The sequence below is a fragment of the Festucalex cinctus genome, chromosome 3 (assembly GCF_051991245.1).
Source record: "Festucalex cinctus isolate MCC-2025b chromosome 3, RoL_Fcin_1.0, whole genome shotgun sequence".
NCBI classification, from domain to species: domain Eukaryota; kingdom Metazoa; phylum Chordata; class Actinopteri; order Syngnathiformes; family Syngnathidae; genus Festucalex; species Festucalex cinctus.
This window is the reverse complement of record NC_135413.1, coordinates 5,549,366-5,572,169: the sequence shown is the minus strand read 5'-3', so window position 1 is coordinate 5,572,169 and position 22,804 is coordinate 5,549,366. Positions and strand designations below refer to the sequence as shown.

The 22,804-nt window shown below is 41.8% G+C and overlaps 1 protein-coding gene across 4 annotated transcripts in view; it reads left to right on the top strand.

Moving 5' to 3' along the window:
* The window catches only part of LOC144015509 (solute carrier family 66 member 2), a 139,179-nt gene that overhangs the window by 68,245 nt on the left and 48,130 nt on the right, over positions 1-22,804 (top strand). The gene's annotated exons all lie outside the window — the stretch shown is intronic.

Below are 22,804 nucleotides of genomic sequence, written 5' to 3'. Positions count from 1 at the left end.
TTTTTCATCACCCCTGACCCAGAGGTCGCAATCCCCGCCCACTGACCTGTGACTCTCTCTCTTTTTTCACATGTAACCAAAGCTGACCCCTCTCCAGCCTTATCAAAGCATTCCTCACATCTGCCCTACTCATCACTGACATCATCATCATTACCTTGACGATCCCAACAAATCCAGGCCCTAAATCTGCATTCATTCCTCACAAATATCTTGGGAAGAGCTGGCTCAGCAAAAGTCAAGAAATACCTACTCTCAAAAAACCTTGATGAAACATTCCAATTGGTTTTCTCAAGTCACCATAGCTCTCAACTAGCCCATCTCAAAGTCACCGATTCGATCCATAGGATATCTTAAATCGGCATGCAGTGAACATGTCACATATCAGTGAATGTTGTGCACGAGCAAGACACAAGATGCTGCCTCCAAAGGCCTATACAGTGGTACCCGTACTTACAAATGTCCCTTCATACGAAATTTTCAAGTTACGAAACTATTACCTCTTGTTACGAAAGAAGTTTCAGGATACGAAAGCTCGCAGCTCCCAGAGTTTCCTGAACGCAACATACTTACAGCTGCTCTGCCATTGGTTATTACCTGAGCATACCGCATGTATCTATGTGTGTAAAATAGATAATAGATGATTGATAAAGGCTACATTGCACAGTAAGTTTTTAATTGTGATGAGACGGGCCTTTTTTAGAAAAAGATGCCTCGCCGTACCTGAAGTTTCCATCAAGCTTCGGAATTTATTGAAAAGAATCCTCCAGAAAAAGTGTTCACCAGTCGGGCGATTGCTCACTATGGTGACGTTTGCCTTGGACATTTTAGAAGGATTGTTAATTTAAAAAACAAAACAAAATGTCACGACGAGGAGAGGTAGGACCCAGACGCAGGATAAAGGTGGGCCACAAAGGCAACAGGTTTATTGCCGGTCAGCAGCTGTCTCCTCTCACACTGAGAGGAGAAAGGGGAATCAAAAAGTGGAGAACTAAAAACGCTCCACTGGGGAGGAAAAAACAGGCAAAAGGTATAGGGGACAACAAAAGGCGCTGCTAGGGAGGAAAAAGGCTCAAGGCAAAAGGGGTAACTAAAGGCGCTCCGCTGGGGAGGACAAGGCACAAAAACAAGGCACAAAAACAAGGCACAAAAACAAGGCAAGACAAGACAACAAGGCACCGGGAACAAGGACTCGAGGACTGTGGGACGCTTCCATGCACTGACTGTGTGTGACACTTCGGCCCTGAGGGGAAAGTGCAGGTGGCTTTTATTGTCTTGGTTGATTGGTGGCAGGTGGACATGATCATGGGCGGGGACCGGTAATTAGTGAACTGCAGGAAGAGCAAGTGACCTGGGGTGAGAGGAGAGTTAGAACTTTCAAAATAAAACGGGAAACATGACTATGAAAATAAAAGCATGGGCCGTCACGCCGGTGGCGGCGTGACAGTACCCCCCCTCAATGGCCGGCTCCTGACGGCCATCCAACTCAAAGAGTCCAAAAACAAGGGCGGGCGGAAGGGGGCACGGAGGTGGGAACACGGCCCACCCCTCCGTCCCAGACCAAAGGCAGTTCAGGAGGGCGTCCATGACGCCCGACGAGAGAGTCCCAGCGGGGCCAGTCAGGTGGGCGTCCTCGACGCCCGACGAGAGGTGAAGGCAGCCGCAGGGCTTGCGCCGCCGGGACTTTGGGCGGCGCCCGGCGAGGTTCCGGGACTTTGGGCAGCGCCCGGCGAGGTTCCGGGACTTTGGGCGGCGCCCGGCGAGGTTCCGGGACTTTGGGGCGGCGCCCGGCGAGGTTCCGGGACTTTGGGCGGCGCCCGGCGAGGTTCCGGGACTTTGGGCGGCGCCCGGCGAGGTTCCGGGACTTTGGGCGGCGCCCGGCGAGGTTCCGGGACTTTGGGGCGGCGCCCGGCGAGGCTCCGGGACTTTGGGGCGGCGCCCGGCGAGGTTCCGGGACTTTGGGGCGGCGCCCGGCGAGGCTCCCGGACTTTGGGCGGCGCCCGGCGAGGTTCAGGGGCGAGAGGCTGCAGCAGGCGAGGTTCAGGGGCGAGAGGCTGCAGCAGACGAGGTTCAGGGGCGAGAGGCTGCAGCAGACGAGGTTCAGGGGCGAGAGGCTGCAGCAGGCGAGGTTCAGGGGCGAGAGGCTGCAGCAGGCGAGGTTCAGGGGCGAGAGGCTTCAGCAGGCGAGAGGCTGCAGCAGGCGAGGTTCAGGGGCGAGAGGCTGCAGCAGGCGAGGTTCAGGGGCGAAAGGCTGCAGCAGGCGAGGTTCAGGGCGAAAGGCTGCAGCAGGCGAGGTTCAGGGGCGAGAGGCTGCAGCAGGCGAGGTTCAGGGGCGAGAGGCTGCAGCAGGCGAGGTTCAGGGGCGAAAGGCTGCAGCAGGCGAGGTTCAGGGCGAAAGGCTGCAGCAGGCGAGGTTCAGGGGCGAGAGGCTGCAGCAGGCGAGGTTCAGGGGCGAGAGGCTGCAGCAGGCGAGGTTCAGGGGCTTGAGGCTGCAGCAGACAAGGCTCGGGAACGAGAGGCCGCAGCAGGCGAGGTTCAGGGGCGAGAGGCCGCAGCAGACGAGGTTCAGGGGCGAGAGGCCGCAGCAGACGAGGTTCAGGGGCGAGAGGCTGCATGTGGCTCACCAGTTCATGGACCTGGCTTGACAGCTCCTCCAGCTGCGAAATCACGGCTTGCTGAACCTTTTCCCGGTTGGCAAGCCGGACCTCCAGGCTCTGTAGCCTAGCCTCGACCTTTCCTGCTGGGTCCATGCTGGCCGAAGTGTACTGTCACGACGAGGAGAGGTAGGACCCAGACGCAGGATAAAGGTGGGCCACAAAGGCAACAGGTTTATTGCCGGTCAGCAGCTGTCTCCTCTCACACTGAGAGGAGAAAGGGGAATCAAAAAGTGGAGAACTAAAAACGCTCCACTGGGGAGGAAAAAACAGGCAAAAGGTATAGGGGACAACAAAAGGCGCTGCTAGGGAGGAAAAAGGCTCAAGGCAAAAGGGGTAACTAAAGGCGCTCCGCTGGGGAGGACAAGGCACAAAAACAAGGCACAAAAACAAGGCACAAAAACAAGGCAAGACAAGACAACAAGGCACCGGGAACAAGGACTCGAGGACTGTGGGACGCTTCCATGCACTGACTGTGTGTGACACTTCGGCCCTGAGGGGAAAGTGCAGGTGGCTTTTATTGTCTTGGTTGATTGGTGGCAGGTGGACATGATCATGGGCGGGGACCGGTAATTAGTGAACTGCAGGAAGAGCAAGTGACCTGGGGTGAGAGGAGAGTTAGAACTTTCAAAATAAAACGGGAAACATGACTATGAAAATAAAAGCATGGGCCGTCACGCCGGTGGCGGCGTGACACAAAAAAAAAAAAAAAAAAAGATCCTTTACAAAACACCAGGCAAAAAACACTTCTGAGAGAACATTTACCAAAGAGGGCAAAAAACGATGAGGACAGCAGTTAAAAAAGTAAATGACCATCATTTGTATTCTTTACATTACGCACAACTCTCATTTATTGTGCAATAATCTAATTGTAACATGCATTTGTTACATGTTTTGATGCATTTTTATGCTTTATAAAATGTTTATGTCTGAATTTTGGGAGGCCTGGAACGGATTAGGGCATTTACATACCAAATGTGTCTCTACTAACAATATTTTCTACTTAAGAACTTTCTTCCAGAACCAATTAATTTCGTAAGTAGACGTACCACTATTTGCATTGGAATTAATAGTATCGGCATGTTACTTGTTAGTACTCACCGATACCACTGTTTTAGTGCAGTATCGGGGCCTCTGCAGATACAAGTATAGGTGTCGGAACAACACTGTCCATGTTCTGTAAGTGTATGTTTTTGTGTATATATATGTGTGTGTGTGTGGGCATATGAATGTGTGCCCACATATGTTCAACAATAAATGTTCCGGGAATTTGTTGTTATATATGTGGGGCTTTGGTTTGGTTTCTTTCTCTTTTTTTCTTTATTATCTGTTTACATTGGGATAGTCATGTTTCTTTTTATTGTTTTAATTTTATTTGTATGTTATAGAATAGGAACAATGTGATAGTATATACATTTGATAGAAATAGTAGGGAGTAGGACTAGATAAGCATGTGTACTTCTTCCTAGTGTACTTCTTCCTACTTGAACATGTAAATTATGGAAATTATTGTTGTCAAAATTTTCCTTTCTTCCTTTAAATTTTTATTTTAACTTGTTTTTTTGTTACACTAATAATGTGTTTATGTTTATATGTTCAAAATCAAACAAAAACACATTTGAATATTTAGAAAAACACCATAAAATAGTTTTTAGAGGTATTATTATTATTATTATCATCATAATGAACTTTCTTAACGAACATTTGCACAAACTGCCAGACCAACGAGCCAAAATCCCTTGCACATTCTCTTGTTTATTTAAAAAAAAAAAAAAAGTCTTCATGGACCATGTTTCCTTGCTGTTCTTTCACTACTGGCGATGCTTTATTTTCTGTTTGTCAATTCCCCATGGCACCTTATATATCTCCTGATATAGTGTGGACATGAACAAGGAAGGGAAGGTGAGCTTGGCCTTGGTTCCTGCAGCTTTTCCCCTTGAGAGGCTGTCTGTTCCTTTCACAACAGGCAAAGATGCCATCTACTTAATATTTTTGTCACATAGTGCATGCTTTGCTGTAATGCTGCTGCTTAACTACTATTCTATTTCTATCTTTCGTCCCCTCCATGCTTAATCTCAGTAAAGCGAGAGTATATTTTATAGGGTAACATATGCATCTTGGACATTGCAAATGACTTCATATTAGGCATATGTCTGTCCAGATTTTTTTTGTCTTATAGCTTTTAAGTTTTAATTCAACGAAGCAATGCACATATAAGATGTGTCACTGTCTGTAATTTACTATTCAATGGCCTAAGGTTCTTTTTGGTAAATGTGTCCCATTTCACATGGTGTCCTCAAGGGCGACAGCTGTGCTTTCTAAAACCATCATTTCAGCTCAGAGCGACAATGTTGCCAAAGATTAATTGTGTAATAATGCTACATTAGGGTCATTCGATGAGTGATGAAAAGGCCTGGTGTTGAATCATATCTATGGGAAATGCTTGTGTGCTATTATCCTACCATTCCCAATTCTTTCTTCATTCATTAGAGTGGTAAAAATGTCCTCATAATAATGAGAAGCATATATATATATATACATTTTCACATGGAGATATTCACACTCAAAAAACATTGTTACCATCCTAATTGTACAAATTCAGCACTTCATTCTAGTGATAGACCGATATGTCTTTCTCAAGGCTCATACTGATTATTCGTAATCAAGGAGACTGATAACCGATATTTCAAGCCCATATTCATTTCCAGTAAAAGAGAAAATATTAGTGTAAAAATTTTAATAATGTATTAATTTTTAGTTGAAACATAAAGAATTGACATCTTTGTTTAAAAATTATAAAAAAAAAAATGCAGAGAGGATCCAGGATTATCAGCATGTGTTAAGCTAAATTATAAAACTAAGCAAGTAAATAGTTCCCTAAAGTTTTTTATTTTAAATAAAATTTTCCAAAATTTCAACATAATTTATTAGTTTTATTTGATTTATAAAAATAAAAGGTACAGGGAGTTCCCAGTGTCAGCATAATTTTTCAAAGTGAAAATAAAAATAAATTCATAGATGAAAAGTTCCCTGTATCTCACTGAGCAACAAATGCATGCGAATGTTAGCTCATTTGGGGGCTTTGTCAGCATTTGTAAAATGTTTAAAAAGATCTTTGCAGACATTGAAAAAATTTTCGAAATGCCTTTTGTCTGTGACCATCTTACAAATCCTGATGAAAACCCTAAATTCGCTACGTTCGCAAGCATTTACCACTCAGTGAGATGCCAGCTTTATCGGACTTCAGTTACATATAAAGGCAGATGCCGATATTTATCAAAATGCCACATACCGGGCACCGATAATCAGCCCGGCTGTCTATCCCTATCTGTCTATCCCTACTTTTGCCCCAATGAAAGAAACAAGTCGCTATCAGATGGATTCCCCTTTGGTTCAGAGTCTGCACATCCCCTCATGTCATCTCATCTGAAACGCTTGTTTTCGAGCCACTTTCCCATTCTTCAAGACTGTGTGACTGTAGGAATACGCAACCTTTTCCACATGCATGTTATGGAAAACACGCAGGCATGTTGTGCTCAAGCACACTCCATCTAATTGTGCTGTCTGCCCAATAGACACATTGCATTATGTGTGCCCACACGCACTCACACCATCAAGGAAAACTGGACATGGGAATGGAAACTAGTATTGAATCTGGTTATGGTTTACCTTCACTCAACAAATACTCTCCTAAATCAGGTTCATATACTTCATATATACTGAGGTCAGTATGTCCTTTGTGTGCTTTCACATTTCTGTAGTTGTGTCTTCTTTTCTAAAAATGTTTTTAGAATAACATGTTCTTGGCATGTATTGCAACATGTCCTTATGTTGTTCTGGACTGCTATTGTTGCACATTTTCTCATAAAAACTTGATACAATGTTTTGAATGCTACGGAGCCCCTAAGGTGACATGGTTGAAAAAAACCAACAACTTTGCGTTCCCTCTCAAAACATATTTGAGTTCTCTCGCAAAGATTGTGAGGGAATGCAATCTTTGCGAGGGAACGCAAAGTCGTTTATTTCGCCCACCATGTCACCTTAGGTGAGCCATAAACACTTCCGGGTCACCTTCCCTGTGACCAAAAGCGATGTGTAAACAAAGCAGTGGGAAAATACAAGCTCCATCCTAGTCGCTTTGGGAAAGCTTTCCCACTGCTTTGTTTCATGTTTACAAACGTTCCGTCCTCGTCGCTTTTGGTCACATAGAAGATGACTCGGAAGTGTTTACGGCGCACCTAAGGTGACATGTTAGGCGAAAAAAACAACTTTGTGTTCCCTCACAGAACAACTTCGCGTTCTCTCGCAAAGATTGCGAGGGAACGCAAAGTTGTTTTGCGAGGGAACAAAATCTTTGTGAGGTAACGCAAAGTTCTTTTTTTTTTTTTCCTACTATTTCACCTTAGGGGCTCCGTAGAATGCAGAAACCACAAAACAAATTTAGTAAAGACCTTGGTAAAGACAACTGCTCGCACCATAGAATGATTTCGAATTACATTGTGATTTGGTGCCCGTTTCCAATCTGACAGTTGCTTTCCTGAGCACCACCTGTACAATTTGATTTGCTTTGTCAGTCCGGTCTGCTGTGTTACATCCCAGTCGCCCACAGCTCTTTTGTCCACACTGACATTCAAGGTTAATTACATTGCTTTTGACTGCTGAAACAAAGCGCACAAAGAACTGCACATACCAATTAAAAAAAAAAAGTGCATACATGTTAGATGTGGATTCTGTTTAGGTATCCCTTCCAAAATCTAATTTTCATCTTGACTCTTTTACACAAACCTTTGAACAGTAATGCAGGTTTTCAAGAGAACAATTTGTGTGCAGTACAGCTGAGTTCTTAATCACACGTGGATTAAATTCACACACATCCACACATTTTCGGACAGTCATTCTTTGCCCTCAGGGAGTGGATGTTAGTCTGTGTGTTCATGTGTGTATGAACGTCCTTGACACACCTTCACAGCCAACAGCTTATTTCTTTCTCTCCATTGTGAGCAGAACTGAATAGCAGCCAGATGACAGTTTCATGTTTCTATCGAGGTGGCCATTTCAGACAAGGGACCAATACCTTTACAGTCAGGCCCTGAAGGATATGGTGCAAACATGGTGATGATGACCTCAAATTGTTTTGTGACCTATCATTATTCCACTAGAGGGGAGTCCTTACTGGGAAAGTAAAGGATGGGCTGTCTTTGCAAAAGTGTAATAGCAACCACAGTGAGGCTGTTCATGCATGCATGCATGCATGCATTTATTTGGGGATGGTAAGGTATACGGGAGTTGGCTCTTTTTCATGCAGGATGGAAATCAAGGTGGAAGTAAATGAAACCTCAAAGCCAGAGTATTTGTCATAATTTTGATGTTACAGAATATCCAGCCATCCATCCATCCATCCATTTTCTTAAACGCTTACTCCTCACAAGGGTCGTGGGGGAGCTGGAGCCTCTCTCAGCTGACTTCGGGCGGTAGGCGGGGTACACCCTGAACTGGTTGCCAGCCAATTGCAGGTGTTACAGAATAATACAAACTAAATAATCACTTTTTTTTTTTTAAGACTCTCGCTGACTTATCTTCCTTGACCTCTTGTAAATACTGTATGTTTTGATAAATTCAGTGGTGGGATGCCTGATTGTGAAGTGGTACACTCGCTTGACTTTTGACAGTTCCCAATTAGCGATGGTATCAAATATGAGTGGTTGTCTGTGTGTGTCCACTTTTATCGATGAGTGACTAGGGGCCTTAAGGTGCTGATTTTATACACATATATATATATATATATGTATATACATATATATATATATATATATATATATATATATATATATATATATATATATGGACACACACAGACAACCACTCATATTTGATACCATATAGATATGTATATATATATATATATATATATATATATATATATATATATATATATATATATATATATATATATATATATATATATGGACACACACAGACAACCACTCATATTTGATACCATATAGATATGTATGTATATATATATATATATATATATATATATATATATATATATATATATATATATATATATATATATATATATATATATATGGACACACACAGACAACCACTCATATTTGATACCATATATATATGTATATATATATATAATTAGGCCTGGGACGGTTTTTGAAAACCGTTAAAACCGATCGGTTCGACAGTTTCGGTTCGGCCCATCTGCGTTCCGTTCGGGAGCTTTCACACAAATCTTTTTTTTTTTTTTTCTTCTTCTTCTTTTTTTTCCCCTTCCTGAGCGCTAATCCAATATGCCTGTTCATGGTTACGGGGCGCATCATGGCAATGTGTCATATCCTTGTAGCCAATCATACAGCCTCAGAACAGCGACCAGCTAGAATGCTACATCACACCATAAGCCGGAGGAGGCGTTTCGGCGGAGCGTTTGCAATTTGGACTTCGAACGGAAAATGCGTGGGGTGGCGTGGAATCGGGATAGAATGGTGAAAGGTAAGTCTATTTACTTGCTTTTGAACTGTACCGCGAAGTAGCAGCAGTGTTTTATCATCCATGCTAAAGTTATTTTTAGCGCAATGCCGGCCGCCTGATTCCACTAAAAAAAGCGAAAGTGCGATCAAGAACCTCAAAAAAGGAGAAAATCGTGCCACGGTGATATAGTCCCAGGAAAGAAGTGGAAGGAGTCGGCCGTGCTCACTGTTTGTTGACTTGCTAAAAGTGCTCAGAGCACTGTAGCTGTTCACCAAGGGACATTATTGTATGTATCTTCTAATCAAACGCAAGTTTACTGGTACGCATTTTTCTATATAATTCCCCTTGACATAAATGCACTTGTTCCAATGATCCTGAAGCAATGCTAACCCATGACAGAAGAAGGTGGTCTCCTGAGCCCCTAAAAACCCCTCCACAGCGCATATGGCCTCATCATTGTTCCAAAATAGCAACTTTGCCGGTGTGATTTCAGTTTAGGAAACAGGTAGAAGTCAGATACAGCCAAGTCTGGAGTGTAGAGTGGGTGGGGTAGTAATTCAAAGCTACAACTGGCTGCTTCAGCAATTGCAAATTTATGATTTTGGTATCCATATTTTATTTAATTTTATTTATATATCCAGATTTGTCACACACGCCTCACCTTTGCCTGTCCGTCACCGGCAGAAAAATTAAGACAGAACTCTGTTTTAGCTTTCTAATTTCATGTGTCTGTGTGTTTCCACAATATACACGTTTGGCTACAGTTCTTTTTCTGGGTGAGGCTTAGAACTTTTTGAACGACCCTCGTATCCATTAGGGTTGGGTTCAAGATATCGATATTGTATCAATACGCCTTTTCATATCCCAATATCGATACATAAAACCATGTATCGATATATCGACCCCTCCTCCAACATACACACACACACACATCCAACACACACAAACAAATGCTTCCGAGCCGGTGTCACTTACACGGAGGAAGCCAGTATCTATCATCTCCCCACCCACCCCCTCACCTCAATCACCATTGGAGCATTTGCACAAAAACAACAATGTGAGTGTCAGTGTTTTTTGTCACTTTTTTTTTTACACAGCCTGTACTGTGGTTGTAATTGATTTAAATAATTATTTGTTTTTTTAAGGCCATATTAAATATTAATGTAACTGCAATGGATTCAATTCTTAATGTAAATCTTCATATTTTTACTAATACATTAAATTACAGCAAGACGTTTCTACTATTTGCAGCACTGGTACTTTTGACTGTCTAAAATAGGTGCTGCATGAATTCCTCAACTGAATCGAAAATTGTTGTGAATCGAATCAAATCGATTCTGGAAATCTGAGTCCCAGCCCTAATATCCATCCATTTTCTTAACCGCTTTTCCTCACAAGGGTCGCGGGGGTGTGCTGGAGTCTATCCCAGCTGGCTTTGGGCAGTAGGCGTAAACCCTGAACTGGTCGCCAGCCAATTGCAGGGAACACAGAGACGAACAACCATCCACACTCACAAGCACACCTAGGGACAATTCGGAGCGCCCAATTAACCTGCCATGCATGTCTTTGGAATGTGGGAGGAGACCGGAGTACCCGGAGAAGACCCACGCAGGCACGGGGAGAACATTCAAATTCCACACAGGAAGGCCGGAGCCTGACTCGAACCCAAGTCCTCAGAACTGTGAGGCGGACGTGCTAACCACTCATTCACCCGGTACTTGCCCATCCCTACAAAAAACTGATGCCGCTTTCACATTCACATTCAGCGGCCCACATTCCCCAAAATATTCTCATCACGTCTTGTTGACTCCACAGGACAGCGTGCCAAAAAACAAAACGAGATTTTTTATTTATTTTTTTCCCGAGCCTCGACATTGTTTACCAGCATCTCGCTCACATTTTGTGATGTTCCCCTGTTTTCATTGGTGACTCATGGCTTCATAAACTGATCATTTGATAATGCAGAGTGATCATTCCCACCAACAGGGCCTTTTTATCCTAATTTGCATATTTATATAGGGGTGTGGAGATGGAGGGGTCTGGTAATCCAACATTACCGCATTGCTTCAGATGTACAAAAGGAATTCGCTTGTGTTTGAATTTGGCCATCTAGCGTGTTCCATTATAAAAGTCGCCCAAGTCTTGGTACATAGGCCCCAGATCTGGGTGTACAGTAGTCCCCTATTCGCCCAAAGTCAGCTGGTAATTAGCTCCAGCTTCCCGCAACTAGGGATGGGTATCTTTAGATTTTATCAATATCACTACTCTGAACGTTACTGCTTAGCGATCCAGTGCCTTAACAGTATTCTTACCAGTATATTTTTTTTTAATAAAAAAGTTTTAAAAAGTAAGGTCTTGAAACTGTAACAATAATGTACAATAAATAAAAACAGGTTTACAGAAAAATAGGGGTTTTGAACAATGATGTTAAACATATAAACAATCTAGTGTAAATTAAAACAGTGGTGTAAAGCAACAAGAACAGTGTATGTGTTGGGCAAAATAAGTTAATTCTTCTGGAGGAAGGTTACTGTGCAGGGCGTGCGGTCAGCCGTTGTAGGGTAAATTGCGAAAGTCTCTCGCCTGAGCTACTTATTTCTTTTGCCCATGAAAAATCCCTCCATTCCTTTTCTGACATGACTAATTACCCCGTGACTAACCAAACTATTACATTAGTATTACTATTGGATTGACTATCAATTGATTGCTTAGCCCTGGACAGTGATGACAATGATTACAGCTGTTCTGTTGAGCTGAGCGGATATATATATATATATATATATATATATATATATATATATATATATATATATATATATATATATATATATATATATATATATAATGTCGGACTAATTAATTTGCCGGCCACAATCAAAATTTCACAAGCAGTCCTCAGATGAGCAATGCAACTTGTATGGGGGAATCGTCCTGGATGTCATTATTTTACATACAACTTTAAAGTTACGATTTGTTTAATTATTTATTATTATTATTATTATTATTATTATTTTTAGTCATAGACTAACAAACGTGTTAAATACGACAAAAATTGAATTACTGGTAACACAAATAGATATGACAAGGATTAGCATCCTTATGTCATTAACTGCACCACGCAATGCATTCTGGGAACAATATATATGCAAAACATGTGATTTAACACGTCCAGAACTCAGTTTTGCCGCATTCCATTTGCATTTGTATTATTATTATTATTTTTTTTGGAACAATATGATGACAGTTGAGCTCCGTAATTTAGGGCTGGCTCACAAATAGTGAAAATCTGTGTATAATTGACGGCAGTCGTTTTTAAGTTATATACCGATATTTTACCGATGCGGCCCACTTGGTAATATATTTTCCTCCATGCGGCCACTGAGCTAACATGAGTTTGACACCCCTGATTGAAACACTCGGATGCAATAGTAGCAACAGGCTAACCCAACAAACTCCACACAGAAATATAAACAGCTTTAGTTATAGGGCATTACAGACATTTTTTATATAATAGCGGGAATTATGTCTACCAGGAAGGGTTCTGAGCCTGCCAATCATCCCTCTCGTGCACAACGTTGGCATGGGACGAGACGAGACGTCTCATCTCTGATCGCGATCTTCTTTTTATTGAGGTTCGAAAAGAGAATACAGACGAAAAGGTACAATCGTAATAATAAATGGAAAATACATTTGATCAATTTCCTCAAGACAGTTAAGAGAACCGTTAAGGGTGGACCTTTTCGATACGCCGTTTTTAGAAATTCAGTCCGGGCGCCAGTTTAATACCAGGGCTCGGAACCCATCCCTTACCCCAAACCTGTGTAGGATTAGCTGCAGCCTATTGAAAATGGATTAGATAAATGGATAAATATAGTGGTACGGCATTGCTGTATAGTCAGTGTTAGTTTGTCTGCTCATACTCATTTTGAACTTGCTGTTTATTCAGCAACACATTTAATAAATATTTAATTACACAACTATCTACTCCTGTTTTCTATAAAAATGTACTGAAAATACACTGACCGACGCACCTCCTCAACTAACCTTTGTTTCATTTTGTAGAATGCATTATCATACACGTATTACAACGTATCTGCATTTCCCCATTTGCAATCAATAAACATGCATTATTCATAGCTAGGTGGCCTGCAAACAGTTCTGCATGCTGTTAAATCTCTGCGCACATCCTTGTGAATGGGCGTACAGACAGATGCACAAACAAGCATGCATGAACTCATCATCCTGATGCACACATGCAAAGTTGTGCTGAAAAAAGGCTGCGATTGAAGCTTCAATCATCAGCACATTGGCTCCAGGGCGTTTATAGGGTACAATTAATTGGTTGCTCACCACCAAATCTGTCTCTCCAATACAAGCTATGCAAAGCTCAATGTTGTAGTATTGTGACAATAAATTCTCATCCATTACAAATACGCTTTCGTCTTGTTTCTTCCTCTGTGTTGTCAGAACTAGAAAACTCAACAAACGTGCAGTGATGACAAGTGAAGGAACATCACATAGTGTTCTGTGGTTTATCAAGGAAATTTGGGCAATTTGGCCGTCATTCAAACCCACAGTCGGACATCCATCCAAGTACGTTTTGATCAGCGGACCCAGTATGAAAATCAGCACAGGAGGCAAAAAAACAAAGAGAAGATGACAGACAATAGTTTATGGGAAGTGAGTCTGAGGAGTGAAAGCAGGATGAGGATGCAGAAGAAAAGCAAGGATAACATTAGGGAAGCATTTGTAACAAAATTATGTTTTTAGAGTTTAATTTAAAAAAAAAAATGCTGATGAATACTAAAATTTGAAATTGGCGGGTGTTGCCTGGAGGACCATTGTGTTGCAAATGGAAAGTGGGTTGGGCGTGGCTTGGCTGTGATTGACAGCAACAACTCACGAAGAAGGCGTTTAAAGAGACGTGTACGAGACTGAGCCGGTGGGTGTCGGGGGCGACCACGTCATAGTCGTCAATTGACGTATAGTCGGCCACTTATCGTGCAATGAGAGGACAACCAACCAAATTGCGTTTATCCCTATGTTTAAACTTAAGACGCCAACAAACTCATGTTTTTTGTCCCAAATTCAAGCTTTCAACAAACATGCACTGAAATGTTGACAGCATTAATAGACACAAGTTTACTGAAATACAGTTTAAAAAGTATGATTCGACCTTATTCTGTTCTTTAGTAATCACCATTTGAAAATATGTAATTTGAGTGACACCAACATATAATGGAAAAAAATAAGGAGAAAACAAGCTTTTTGTGAAGATATATTTTCTGCACAACAATGACAATCTGTGAATTTGATTTAATGTGACAAATGCTTTGATCATTCATGACATAGCTGAAACTGTTCTATTTCCTAAGATCCGCCATGTTGTCACGTTATTACAATTGCTATGATGCACGGGATCCCATTGAAAAGAGATACAATGCTGCCATCTGTTGGCCATAGTTAGTGGGTATGTTTTATTTTTTTAGCTTGTTCATGAAACCAGCGCTGCCCATAACGTTGTGCTGCCCATTGGAAAAAACAAAACAAAAACAAAACATAGTTGATATCAATTAACGATGTTGGCGGTCCCAGGTGGAATGTCAGAAAACGTTAGGTCTTTAAATCCCACGCATTTTCTGACAAGGTAACTCCAGAATCCCATCAGATTTCGCATATTTCCTCCCATTTTCAATGCTAATTAGAATATTGTGTGCTATGACTAAATAGGCATGGTGGGTGTCGTTTGAAAGATTGGGTTCTCCTCTTTCATTAGAAAAAAAAGTTTGATTTTACCTTATTCTGTTATTTAGTAATCATCACTTGAAAATGGCTTGATTTGACATAATTCAAGAATCTCGGGCAAAATAAGGACAAATTAAGCTTTTTGTGAAATGATGCATTTTCTGCAAAACAGTGACTTTTACAGTAATATTTTTTGGTTTAGTATCTCAACAGTCCTTGCCTTCCATAAAACATAAAAAAAAAATGAAAATGTGTTTTTGATAGCAAAATAAGGATTTATTTACATATCTGATAGCGTGTGTAAACAGCAATATTTTCACATTTCACAAACTATTTACAAAATGTTGATCATTTACAGGAATGTTTGTGCATGTGTGTGGGCGTGCGTGTGCGTGCTCGTGTGTGCGTGCTCGTGCGTGTGCGCTATTTACGTAATATGCAGGGAAATAACAGCTCCATTTTCACATTTGATAAACTATTTACAAATTTGGGGTTATTTACAAAATATGCAGCATGAATGGGTGCATGGGTTTTGTTTTGAAACCCAATAGTGTCTTTTGTGTGATCGCGTGTGAAGCTTTCTTCTGCGTTCAGGGGGACACTGCAAGATGTTCACACGCTTGTGCCTCTGCCAGTGTAGTAGCTGCTTCTGTAAATTACAGAAAAATACTGTAATCAAGATGTAATTTTTATTATTGTTGCAAGGTATTGTGATTTTTTTTAACCTCTCGGTCACACTGCGTGTGACTGCGAAGGGGCCATTTGTGTAAGCTGCCCCAACTGTAATCGAATGTTATGTAACATGCGTTAGTTAGTACGAGGTTACAGACATTGCACATACAGTATACAGAAGACTGTCTGTGAATATTCTCATCCATCCAAGTCATTTCATCCTTGTCACATTCAATATACTGAACTTGTACAATTGTGATCACTCGATTTACAGAATGCTAAACGTTAGCTTACCTCCGGGGCTTCCAGAAGCTTTCGGGGATAAATCGCTGCTGCTGCTACCTTTGCCACACTTGAATTGATCTGTTCAACTGGTGAAGGCGGCTCGAGTTCGCCAAATTCGTCACGGATTCCTCGTCAGATGACGTGGACTGGTCAGAGATACGACGATGCAAACTTTCACTCCGTGTCTCAGAGAACGCCGGAGGCGGTGGCTTTTGAAGTGGGCGCCCGTGACGTTTTTGTCGCTTTTCACACTCTCTTATGCAGAATCCGGCTCCTTGATCTTTCTATTCGTCATCTCTTGACCGATCGTGACAAACACTCTGCTCAAAAGCGTGAGCTTTTGTTTTTAGCGGCCTCCGGTTAGCCGCCGTTAGCACTCATCTTTTCTCCCCCAGCCACCGGCCCCCACCACTCCACAACACTCCGCCTTTACTAGGAAATCACATCCTTCTCGTGTAAAGAGACCATCACTGCCATCAAGAGGGCACAGTTCGTCACTACAGTGCTTCACGGGCTGAATACTCAGAGGGAAATTGCCCAAGAGTCTCATCCACCCATTCATTAAAAAAAACACAGTTGACGAACTTTCTCGTCTGCGGGTGACGCCCACCGGGTGTCACGTGACGAACTTTTTCGTTCGCGGATTGCAAAGAGTTAATTAACATTTTCAGCAGGAAAAGAGTTAAAGGGGAATTCAACCCCAAATTTTCTTTGTAAAAATACGTTGCATGCGCCTCCAGTCTATACATGGCATTCTGCTTAATATTGTGCTTGTGGAATATTAATTAAGCAACAAAATCCACCCATTTTTATCCATCTCAGGCCATTTTGCCGCTTGTTGTGGACTGAAAATGACATCACATTGGATTAGGTAATGACCAAACACGGCTCAGCTTGCAAGCGTCACATGACCAAACTCAGGAAACAGGTGATTGATTCGCCGTTACCTGAGTCCTATATAACATATATAACCTATAACATAACTTCATTTACCCATCACTAAATAGAACATACTGGGGGGGAAAAAAGAAACATTGAGTCGATTTCCCATTTAAATATTCTGTATGTACATTGTACAGTGCACACTATCGGAGACTTAAAATGAGTAAATCACAGATTCCCGCTCCACTAATTTCCATTGAGTTGATCCTGTGTAAATTTGTGTCATTTTCTAAATGCCACTCGGATCCATCTTGTACATGAGTCCACCCAAGCTGAGCCCAAGAGCTCGCTGTCATCCTGAAGGCCCTAGTCAATATTCGTCACAATTAATGGCTTGCTGCATGTGGTACAACCCATCATAGTATGCAGTCAGACCTCCCTCATTTTGTCCATAGCTCATTCCTGCCCCATCAGGGTGGTTTTATGATTCACCTTTCTCGAGATTTATAATTCCATACACTGCAGTATCATCTCTTTTCACAGCTAGTCCTCAAATATCCAGCTCACCATTTCATCCTTTCCTTTCTCATTTTTCAGCACTTAGCTCAGTTGAGGGTGTCAGGTCAGGACCGATCAATGCAACTTGACCAGGCTGAGCACTGGCGTGTGCGTGTGAAAGAAATGTTAGTATGTAATTTCATAGTTTGCACTTTTGGTTTCGCTCGGCCTCTCGTCTATCGAGCAAATAAAAGTAAACACTGCTGGCTGATGACTGATGCGTGTGTGTTAATGTAAGCTGCGGTAGCCACTTGATCGGCCTTTCTAAATCAATGCCATAATCACTTCCTCTCTCTGTGTGCATGTACAAAGCAACACTCTGGTCAAAATGAAATCATTTGTTCTCAGGGTCTTTCATCAGTTGTCAGCACAACCACATCAAGGCCTACTATAAATGCGCCCTCTGTCACATGGCGCTGTGTGAGACTAAGCATGATAAAGAGTCAAATGAGGCAATTAGAAGCAAGCCCGCCAAATATATATGACCCGCAAATAGTGTTCCCGGTGTATTGCAATTGAGACTTTATTTGTACGGGTGACCTGCCCGACTGACCGGTCCGCTGTAATTAGTGTTAATGAGTTATCTTTAACTCATTTGCTCCCAAAGACGTATTTATACGTTTTAATGTTTTGTTTTGTTTTATGCCCGAGCATACAGAAGGCTTTGATGCAGCCTCTAAACTGAAGAGAATGCTTGAAGCAATGGTAGTTATTACAAAAACGGCCAGCAGGTGGCAGCAGAGTATAAGAGATCAACCAGGGCCATGTCGCAAAAAAGCTCTTTTCCCCACTGTTTTAAACAGATTTGTGAATAATGATGAAACTTAGCTATATTCTAATGCTAATTGCTGCAAAACGGAAAATATAGAAATATACTTTTTTTTTTTTTTTTTCCCTGACTCGAATATTTCTTTTGGTAGGTTTCATATTTTTATAGCAATAAAACACAATAGGCTATGGGCCTTGTAAAATCAGTCAAAATCCAGTAAAACAGCCGGGAGCGAAGGGGGTTGCTTCAGTGAAAATGGCTGGGAGTCAATGAGTTAATAATGGTCCTGGTTGTCTCTTGAGCAATTAAATCACCAAAAGGGAGAGGAGTAATTTTGGAGGGTAAAGAAGGTCTGCAGTGTTTGGCATCATAGTTGGGACATTAATGGATGGCTACTGAGATCCTTACAATGGGTAATTAAGATTGGTGGTGCAGATATTAGGTCTCATATATTTGATTTTTCCACATATTAAAATAGTTCTCAAATGTGTAAAAGACATGTCTGTGACATGCATTCGTCAAAATTTACTTTGGATCTAATAATTTTTCTGTCCCTACATCAGTAAAAATAAATAAATAAATTTAAAAAATGCTCTATTCTCAACAGCCTGTTTTATGCTGCGTTCTCACCAAAAGCGGGAGAAGGCGTTTCGGCGGCGCGTTCGCATTGTAGTCAATGGAGTTTGCGGGCAACGGAACAAAAGTGCGTGGGGCGGCGCGGAGGACACGTTTCACGCGCTGGTACGCGAAAAATTGGCATATTCGCCAAAGTTTAAAAATTTTTGCTTTTTTCGCTTTTTGTCTCGCGGCAGCCAATCGGCTTTAAGTGTGGGCTACGTCAAAGACGGCGTCCTCTCTATTGTCACCCAGCAAAGTAGTAGCATTCAAGTACTGGTAAGTCTGTTTACTTGCCAATGAACTGTACTAAGGTAGCATCAGTGTTTACCATCAATGCCAAAGCTATTTTTAGCACAAATGCCGGCCGCCAGGTAGCCACTAAAAAAGTGAAAGTGCTATCACATACCTCAAAAAAGGAGAAAATAGTGCCACGACTGTTTAGTCCCAGGAAAGAAGTGCACATTTAGGCCAATGCACGGTAGCAACGTGCAAGCCATCTCATTGAGACCACTTAGCGGCTGGTTAGCATCACAAAGTCATGTGAACTAGGTGGCGAGTTGTCAGTCCTGGCAAAATAACCAGCACGGATTATATCTTGGCCAAACAATACAAGACCCCTTCAGTATTATCCAACCACCGTCTGCTTTATCATAACTGACCTCTTGTAACTAAACAACCTTGGGCGACAGAACAACCGTTTCTTTCCTGATCGCTGTTGCCATTGTTCTCCACAGAGCGTATGTGAGCAGGGGTAAAAAGGAGCAGCTTCTCGAATTTCTGTGGGTGTGACAAACCTTTATGAGAGGCGGTGCCACTAACCTGAGGGGGCGTCGTCGAGTGCACTTCCGTGTCTGAATGACATCATTCGGTTACAGAAGTTTAATCTTCCCGTTTGAACAAAAATGTTAGAAAGAAGGATAAAGCTAAAGAAGTCCACAATGAACTTTTTTCATACCTGGTTGGATTGTAGACAGGCCGGGAATGCATATTACTGATAGAAAACTCCACTGAAGTTCATTGTCATCCTATGGGACCTTTAAGTAAAACCAAACCATTGTCATGTGAGCCGATTGTCCACCGACTCTTGCATTTTACAGATTTTTATTAATTTTTTCCCCATTTTGGTCCAAGGGGCGGCACGTGGGATGAGGGGTTAGCGCTTCCGCCTCCCAGTACTGATGACGCAAGATGGAGTCCAGGCTCCGGCCTTCCTGGGTGGAGTTTGCATGCTCTCCCCGTGCCTGTTGTGGGTCTTCTCCGGGTACTCCGGTCTTCTCCCACATTCCAAAGACATGCCTGGCAGGTTAATTGGGCGCTCTGAATTGTCCCTAGATGTACTTGTGAGCGTGAGTGGTTGTTCGTCTCTGTGTGCCCTGCGATTGGCTGGCAACCAGTTCAGGGTGTCCCCCGCCTACTGCCCGGAGCCGGCTGAGATAGGCTCCAGAACCCCTGTGACCCTTGTGAGGAGCAAGCGGTTAAGAAAATGGATGGATGGATGCATGGATGGATGGATGCATGCATGTATGCATGCATTTTGGCCCATATATTAGTCCGTGAAAATTTCTCCAAAATGTTTGCAGAGTCATCAACAATGAAGTAGAAATCTTGGATGAGCACTGTTTACCCTAAATGCGTCTTAACCCACAGGCTATATCTTATTTTGAAATGACTTGGTCAGAACCATCAAAAAGCCCAAAACAGGTCACATTACTGCCTATGGGCTACATACTCCTCAAAAGGCCCATGCACGGCTTTTCTCAACAAGACGGTATAATTAATTGGTGGAGACATTTTACACATGGAAAAAATTGTTGGCACCATTGCATTAATGAAAGAAAAGCCCACAGTGGTCACAGAAATAATTTGAATCTGACAAAAATAATAAGGGAAATTTTATGAAAATCAAATGCTACTGTTGAAGTGTGATTCAAAGGAATTATTTATAAAAACTTCAAGAAATAGGCCTGGACAAAAATGATAACTTATTTGTGTTGCACAGCCTTTTAAGGAAATTGCTACAATCAAACCATATTTGTAACTTTGAGTGAGACTTCTGCACCTCTCAACAAGTATTTTGACCCGCTCTCCTTGAGCAAACTGCTTCAGTTGTCTCAGGTTTGAAGCTTACTTTTTCCAGGGGTCGTGTTTCAGCTCCTTCCACAGATGTTCAGTTGGATTTAGATTAGGACTTAAGTTATAGAAGGCCACTTTAGAATAGTCCAATGCCTTTTAGCCAGTCTTGTGTTTGTAGCTGTGTTTTAGGTCATCCTGTTGTAAGACCCGTGACCTAAGACCAAACTTTCTGACACTAGGTAGACATTTCTCTCTAGAATATCTTGATAAGGCTTGAGATTTCATTATCAAGCCATTGTCAAGACACCCTGTGCCACAAATACAGCGACGCCTCCTCCATGTTTCACAGTGAGGACAAGTGTTCTTTTCCTGGTATAGCTGATGTGCCTTGACAAAAAGTTCCAACTCATTTGTCCATAGGACATTCTCCTAAAGTTTTGTGGCTTGTCAATATGCTGTATGGCAAATTCTAGTCTCGCTTTTTTTTTTACGATTTAATCGCAACAGTCGTGTCCACCATGGCCATCTCACATGAAGTCCACCTTGGCTCAAACAACGATGGATAGATAGTGTGAATTAACAGTGAGGTACCTTGACCTTGGAGTTCACCTTTAATGGAGGTAGAGGACAATGGAGGCAGCCGGCATGTGTTGAAGAAAATGAAGTTTGTTTTGTTATCAGCTTGACTGTTATCACACTTGTAACTGAAATCAGTTCAAAGACGATATAACTATTGAAGAACAAAGCCTCCTGAAGAAACAGACCTTATAAACCATTGACCAGTATTCAAGTACAATGATTACTTTGAAACACCAACATTGGTTATCTTTCATTTCTTTGGCATTGCTAAAGGTGCCTGAATCAGCACAGTGGAACAACACTCTCACTAAATGTCCATTTGAGAGGCTAAATGCAAACATTTGAAAAGGAAAAAAAAAAAAAAAAAAGGTCTAAATGTAGTAATAATAGCGGCCTTTTTTTTTTTAATGACTCACTAACCTCTCCATTTAAGAGATCCTGTCTATCATTTACTCTGTTTGCATTAATTTGCATTGCAAATTAAAGTGGTATGCAATTCCACAACAACTATGTTGGGATTGGTTTGTAAATTGTTACACGCTCCAACTCCTACATATAGTGGCCCCAAGTGGACGCAATTTCTTGATACTAATCTTGTGGACTAAATAGTGTGAAAGGTCATTGTTTTAAAGTGAAAATAGAGTACTTGACTTAGCCTGGCACTGGCAACCCATAGCAATGCTAGAGAATTCATTATGTAACTGCAGAAGGAGCAATCTCCCAATCATGGTATTGCAGGAAGACCACTGCTCTTACTAAGCATTAGCTGCTGACACAGGAATGGATTATCACTCCCCTCCCATCCTACTCCCACAGCAAAAATCCTGTCCCAGTCCTGGTCCTGGTCCTGGACAATAGTAAAAAAAAAAATAATAATAAAAAAAAAAAAAAAAAGTAAAAGCATCCTGTCCCGTCTCACTCCCGCTCAAAATGACTCCCATCCCATCCTGCTCCGATTCAGAATTACTCCCACTCCCGTACCGCTCTCATTAACTCTTGCACTACCAGCCATTTTTTAAAATTTCAAAATTTTCAATACCCACGGTCAATAATTACGTTCAATAATTATATATATAAGCCGAATCTAACAAATGACAGAATAGAATAGAATAGAATAGAATAGAACACTTTTTGCCCTGTCCCGTTCTTTTATAATTGACAGTAGAAAAATGTAGGTCTGCCAAGATAGCCATTTCTCCCATGGACTCTGAAAGTATACTGACAAGTATACTTGTCAAAGGCAGTGAATGAGTTGAGGAGGTCAACTACATCATTAAAAAACAAATAAAAAGCTGTACTAAAAAGCTGTACATACACTATACACTACGTAAGCCTAAAGAACTACACGACCCACATACGCATATGGAAAGAAAAATACAAGTGCAAGTGTGCATCTGTCCAAGGTTTTTGTCCCAAACGGATATTGACTCAATCCCACTCGTGTGATTATAGTTAAAGTTCACTCCAAATCCCGCTTACGGGATTC